This window comes from Phoenix dactylifera, unplaced genomic scaffold (genome assembly GCF_009389715.1).
Source record: "Phoenix dactylifera cultivar Barhee BC4 unplaced genomic scaffold, palm_55x_up_171113_PBpolish2nd_filt_p 000359F, whole genome shotgun sequence".
Classification (NCBI taxonomy): Eukaryota; Viridiplantae; Streptophyta; class Magnoliopsida; order Arecales; family Arecaceae; genus Phoenix; species Phoenix dactylifera.
In genome coordinates, this window is record NW_024067816.1 from 322313 (window position 1) to 328463 (window position 6151).

The 6151-nt window shown below is 37.3% G+C and overlaps 1 non-coding gene across 1 annotated transcript; it reads left to right on the top strand.

The window, feature by feature from the left end:
- The first annotated feature begins 4340 nt into the window (after positions 1 to 4340).
- Positions 4341 to 4446, top strand: LOC120105756. Its single transcript, XR_005508069.1, has one exon. It is a non-coding gene; the product is annotated as a small nucleolar RNA R71 (small nucleolar RNA).
- Positions 4447 to 6151: the final 1705 nt, after the last annotated feature.

Here is a 6151-nt window from a genome sequence, read left to right on the forward strand (position 1 = left end):
GCGTGATTCTGGGAATGATCTCGCGGAGGCTTGATTCCTGTTGCACGCGAGGGCGTGATGCTGGGAGAATGGCTGGATCTCGAGCGAAGATGGGGATGGAGCTCGAAACGGATTTCTGGGCGTGATGATTCCGTGGATAGGAGCGGAATGGCGGGGGATGAGCTAGGAGATGAACGAGATGGGAGTTATTCGTGGAAGGAGGAATCTGTTCTTTGGACATGGGAGGGAAGGAATAGGGGAGATTGGGAATTAATCGGGAATCTGAGAATGGATGTGATACGGACTCAAATATTATAATGTGGGAGTTGTAGGGGGAGAAGGTTAAAACATAAATGGTTGAACTCGATTGGAGGTGAAAGGAATAGATGAGTTGGGCTGAAACGAAAATCTGAGAGGGTCTGATTCACGAGGTGCATGTGATTCGGGTCAGGGACCATCCCAAATGAGTTTGACTCGACCTGCATCCTCGCCTTTGTCTTTCCTTTCGGCAGAGAAGAAGACGGAAAAACGGAAGGGGATATTCGTTTTTGAAACTCCAAGGAAGACGGGCATGACAGAGTTTGGCAAGAATCATCCCTTCCTTTTTCGAAGACGACGAGCTGTCCACCTTCATTACCTAAGATGAAGAATTTTCACCCATGCTACGAGTCTGCGGTCAAGCGCAATCTGAGTTATTAGACTTGACCTGCATAGATTGGACTTGACCAATAAAATAAACAAGACTGTGACTTAAAAAAAAAAACTTTTCCCCATAGAAAAATAATTAATTATAACTTTCAATCTAATCAGGACCAAAACCCATTAAATTATACCCTTAGCTTGATTACAATTCCATCAGGTTACCGAACCGGGTCAACACAATCTCCTCCTTATATGTTTTTCTGTAGTTTTCATGAAAGATCGCAACCAAGAGAGAGATAAGTTCAGAGTCTGGTTTAAGAAAAGAATTATTTACTTCTTACCATAATTTAAATTTATTTCAATGATTATTCAATTTTATGGTAAAATAAGTAGTTATCCGTTTAAGAACATTGATAAGTGCTGGAAAAAGAATATTAAATTATAGATTAATCAGCACTTATCACACCCCCAAACCTACATTTTGCTAGTCCTCGAGCAAAATAAAATAGAAAAAAGAAATTAACTCACTTTCGCAGGAATCGCAATTGCATTTACCGTATGCAATAAGACTTTAAATCCCTAGGTGGCCCTAGTGGACGAGTTTTGTCTCGTGAGGATTTTCAGTGAAGATACCCATAAACTTCTATCTTTAAATAAGTCTCTTTTTATTATTGTTATTTTTTTTTAGATCAATTGATCTATGAAGGGAAAATCGAATTTCAAATGCATACTAGTAAAGAATTTCAAAAACTCTTTTTTTTAATTAAAATCTAATTTAAGATACATAAATGATAAAAATTTCAAAGCACACACGGTTTTATTTACTAAGTCAGCCCAAATTCTAGGTTAGTATGTAATCTTAGTTAAAGTCATTAAGTTTCCGTTTAGGGAGTTGTAAGACTTATTTATACTAGAGTGCTCGGTGAAATCTGGACCATACACAAGCTAAGAGTTTGGATCTCCAAAATATTGCTAATACTAGTAGTTTCCAAGGATTGGTCGAAAAGACCTGCTCACTGATTCAAAATCATCTTATCAGCAGAATTTCGAGAGTTGTGGATGTTTATTTTAGTACCTCACGGGCTTTATCTTTAATATTCCAGTTTACTCGAATTTTTACAACGATGGCTTTCACACTATTGTCTTTTTTTTTCTTTTTTTTTAATATCATAAATTGTGTACTTTTACTCTTGTGGTGATTTCTCTGTGTAACGAGCAATCAGTCGATAACTCTCACACCAATTGGCATAAGGTGTCGGGCATCAAGACTTCCCTACGGACCTATGCTCAGAGTCTTCATCACAAGCCCACTTGATCTTTGACAATAGGTAGCCCTTTTCGATGTTCCTGACTAAATTCATTTTTATTGATGATTTTTTTTTTGGATTATATAAGTATGATTCATCAGGGTCCAAGGTTGCTACTATACTATCAACATAATGTCGAGCCTAGACTTTAGAAGGGTCGGCCAGTGTGTAATGAAATTCCAAAGTAATAATTAGCTTATAACTCCCTAAGAGAGACTTAATAAAAAGAACTTAATTTTATATTTCTTCTGACTAGTCATTGGGCTTTTTAGATTTTATATACCCTGTGTGTTTATCATTCTCGCATTCATGTATAGAAATTAGGTAAAAAAAATATTTTTTTTAAAATTTCTTTTTTATTATTATCATTATTATTTATTACTTTTTTGTTTTTTTTTCAATTTATAAAAATGAAAATGAACACAATTTTTTTTAAAAGACAAATTTTTATTTTTTATTTTTTCGAATAAACCTGACATTATGAAATAAAAACGAATGCAAGAGATGCAAACAAAACAAAAATGATTAAAAATACTTAAAAAATACCTCCAAACCTAAACCTAACATTGTCCTCAATGTTAAAAAAATCTAAGAGAATTGGGTTGCCTCCCAACAAGTGCTAAGTTTATTGTCTTCAGCCAGACTGAGTGAGATAGTTTTTTGCATCTCCTTCTATGAGGTCATCTATTTTGTCTATCATAAAACACTCAACTTTCCTCGCGGGTTGGTCGGCCGCATTGAACACATTTAATTTTACCTTCATGTTTCCAAATGATATGTTCATTACCCCTGTTCTACAAAGCATGCATTGGCTGTTGCTAAAAAGGGCGCCCAAGGATCACGGGGATTTGTTTCTTAGGATTAGGTTCATGTTCCATATCAAGGACGATGAAATCTACTGAAAAATAGAATTTGTCTACCTTGACGAGAACATCTTCAATTATCCCACGTGGTGTTTTTACAGATCGATCAGCCAATTGAAGGGATACCAAGGTGAGTTTTAACTCACCTAAACCAAGTTTCTCATAAACTGAATAAGGTAAAAGGTTGACACTTGCCCCTAGATCTAAGAGTGCTCGATCAATGAAATTATTTTCTAAGACACAGGAGATGGTGGGAGCACCAGGATCTTTGAATTTCGGAGGGATGTTGTGTTGGAGAATAGAACTCACTTGCTCAATTAGGAAGACCTTTCTAGGCACATGTGTCCTAGATTTTTGCTTTTAGGTACAAAGGTCTTTGAGAAATTTGGCATAGGAGGAAACTTGTCTAATAGCATCAAGAAGCGGAAGGTTGATTTTAACTTGTTTGAAAACCTCCATCATTTCTTCTAGTGAAGTTTCCTTCTTGCCAAAGGGAGAGGGTGAATTAAGAGCTTCAGAAAATGGGGCCTTTGGGATGTGAGTTTTGGCAGAAGGTGGACTAGCTGAAGAAGAAGAAGGTTTTAGATTTTTATTTGACACATGTCTATCCTCTTCTTCATCTTCCTTATTGTTATCTTCCTCAATCTTATTGTCTACTACACGTCCACTCCTTAAGGTAGTCAAAGCATTGGCTTGTTCATGATGAATTGCATTTAATTGATTTTCTTGAGCCATGTATTGTCCCCTAGGATTACTTAGTGGTTGGCTTGGAAGCTTTCCTTCCTCTCGCTTGTTCAGTGCATTAGCTAGTTGCCCCATTTGGAATTCTAGCTTGGCGATGGATTGCATGTGAGAGTGCACCAATTGTGTGATGGTTTCCAAACCTTGAAGGGCGTTCAACACTTTCTCCTCAAAGGCTGTGTTTCTTTGGGGTGGAGGAGGAGTGTATTGAAATTGAATCAAGGGAGGGTAGGGATGAATATTTTGTGGGGATTGAAAATTCTGAGGATTTTGAAAATTTTGGAAATAGGGTTGGGCTGTATTCGAAGCTTGCTGCTTCCAAGAAAAGTTTGGATGATTTCGCCATCCTGGATTATATGTATTGGAAAATGGGTCATTACCCGGTCTAGGCTGTGTTTGAGCAGCATTGATGTGTTCTTGCACGAGTTCGAGAAATTGGCGCGCTGAAGGGCACTCATGAATAGGGTGGGATGGGCTAGAACAGATAGTACATACTTGTGCTTGGGAAGAGTTCATGTAATGCCCACCTATTATTAGTTGGTCAATCTTATAGGACAATGCATCTACCTTGCTAGACAGGTCCATAGAATGACTTATTTCACAAATGGTCCCTTTCCTTTGAGAACTCAGGGGTGCTTGACGAGAACAGGAAGCATGGTGGAGGGAGTTTTCATTTAGATTTTCAAATAATTGCCATGCTTCATGCTCATTTCGAAGCATGAATGTCCCCTCGCATGCGGCATCAATCATCTGACGGTTTCGTTCAGTCAATCCATCATAGAAACATTGCACTAGCTGCCATTTAGGTATTTGATGATGTGGGCATTTACGGATTAGGTCCCGAAATCTCTCCCAAGTTTCATAAAATTCTTCTCCCTCAGTTTGGGAGAAGCTTGTGATGGCATGTCTAAAATGGTTCGTTCTTCCTATGGAAAAGTATTTTTTTAGGAATTCTTGTTGCATTTGATCCCAAGAACGAATCGAGTTGGCTTCTAAAGAATTCAGCCATTGTTTGGCTCCATCTTTAAGGAAGAAGGAGAATAATCTAAGTTTCAAAGCATCATCAGTGAAATTCTGAATCTTGACAGTGATGCAAATCTCAAGAAATTCATCTAAGTATTTATATGGGTCTTCGTTGGTGAGCCCATAAAAAGATGGAAGCATTTGGATCACACTAGACTTTATTTCGTATTGTACAACTACTACCTCAGGTAATCGAATGCAAGATGGGGAAGTGTAAATGGTGGGAGTAAAGTACTCCCTCAGGATTTTGGGTTGTTCTTCAGCCATCTTAAGAGGTGGGGATGATTCTAATGTTCTGATCTCAGCTCGAATATTCCTAAGGATCCGTTCTATTTCAGGGTCAAAAGGTAATAGGTCACGTACTCTAGAACGACTCCCTTGCATACACTAGTACTTGATCAGTCAAGCATGCTATAAAAGATAAACACATCAATCCTTGTATTTATCCTAAAATCACTAGACAGCTCCTAACTGGTTTGAAGAGGGCACCTAAGCCTCCAATCCGGTCTAATGAACCGAGTTGACCAGGTAAGCTCCAAGATAAGTGGAGGGGTCACGATGCATTCGCAAAGGTCCCACTTAAAACCCACTTGTCTCGAACAGATGAACTGTCTCCCTTATAGGGACAAAGCTTGCCTAGACATCAACTAAGCCACAGAGCGAAATTGGTGCAACTTTCGGTGATCTTCATCCTATTGAGCTCGAATGTCCTTAGGAGCCAACGTCTAATTGATTTTAATTAAAATGACACTATGTGAGATTGAGTTCACTTAAGTTGGGCAAGAGTCCGGTGATGAAATCCGGTTCTTATCTTGTTGGGGTGATTGCCCTTACTATGTGCAGATTAATTGGTGTATGTGTATCAGGCATGCATTCACAATTTTGCTAAGATTAAAATCAAACAATCACCACAAAATTCAAGCTAATAATCAATTTAAACAAGAAAGGTTTAGAGGTTACCAAAGGAAATTTTTCCAGCAATTTTAAATTTTTTTTAGGCAAACCTCTACAGCATTCCTTTTCCAGCAGTTCTCTTTTTGATCATCCCAGATTATTTTGCTCGATTCCTGATCAAATAATATAAAAAAAAATTAAAAATTAATAAGAGAGAAAAAAAAGGTAAGAAAAGTAACAACAATAGAAAATATTTTTATTTTAGATATATATATATATTTTAAAAAAAGTTTTTTTTTGTAATTTTTTTTTAATGATAGGAAGAATAACTATGCCAGCAATCTCCGGCAACGGCGCCAAAAATTGATCGGTTATTTCAATTTCAAAAATAAACCACGCAATAACACGTATCCTGTAGGATAGTGATTACGGATGTCGGTCCATAGGGATTGGAGACAAGTTATTTTTTCTAATTAAATAATTACTTCAAAGGGGATAAGCTAGAGTAAATGATAAAAACTAAGAATTAATATGGGTGTAGTAGTATGAATTATCTATGGAGAGAGGTGTTTAGGGCTAGATTCCACCGATAGATTTATATCCGTGACGCTTTCAATGATTGAGTTGTATGTAAGACTTGATTGCTTCCGACTACAAGCCAAAGCAATCACAAAAAAAAATTATAACTAATTCCCAGCATGA